This window comes from Penaeus monodon, chromosome 21, assembly GCF_015228065.2.
Source record: "Penaeus monodon isolate SGIC_2016 chromosome 21, NSTDA_Pmon_1, whole genome shotgun sequence".
Classification (NCBI taxonomy): domain Eukaryota; kingdom Metazoa; phylum Arthropoda; class Malacostraca; order Decapoda; family Penaeidae; genus Penaeus; species Penaeus monodon.
This window is the reverse complement of record NC_051406.1, coordinates 31,349,239-31,349,721: the sequence shown is the minus strand read 5'-3', so window position 1 is coordinate 31,349,721 and position 483 is coordinate 31,349,239. Positions and strand designations below refer to the sequence as shown.

Sequence of the window (483 nt, the reverse complement as noted above, 5' to 3'; positions counted from 1 at the left end):
ACTAGAACTTTTAGCCCGAGTTCGAGAATTATGACACTGTAGAATGATTCGCTTTACTACACTATCCCTTCAGGATATGCAAACTATTTCAAATCTAAATTAAACGACGCTAATGGCAATGCTAGTAAAACGTGGTCGGTAATCAACAATGTTCTAGGCAGGAATGTCATACATTCGCCTACCGATAGTTCTGCTATTTCAGCTGCGATTTTTAACATTCACTTTGCTAATATTGTCCCTAATTTTCTGCCAGTTAATAAATCTGATGTAGAGAAAATATCAACAGCTCCCCTGATGGGGCGGCCAGCTGTGGTAACCAATGCCTCTCATTAAAATCGTGAAATCGTCCCTCAGTCCTGTTCTGGCCCATATTGTTAATGTTTCCTTTGCCACAGGTACTTCTCCAGATCGCATGAAGGTAGAGCGCGTCAACGGCCATCAACAAATCTACTGCAAGCTTTCCAAGACTCAATTTAATGTATT

The 483-nt window shown here is 40.8% G+C and overlaps 1 protein-coding gene across 1 annotated transcript in view; it reads left to right on the top strand.

Annotated features, from left to right (window-relative positions):
- LOC119586424 (tight junction-associated protein 1-like) overlaps window positions 1–483 on the top strand; it is a gene marked incomplete in the record, with an annotated part of 50,315 nt that overhangs the window by 15,349 nt on the left and 34,483 nt on the right.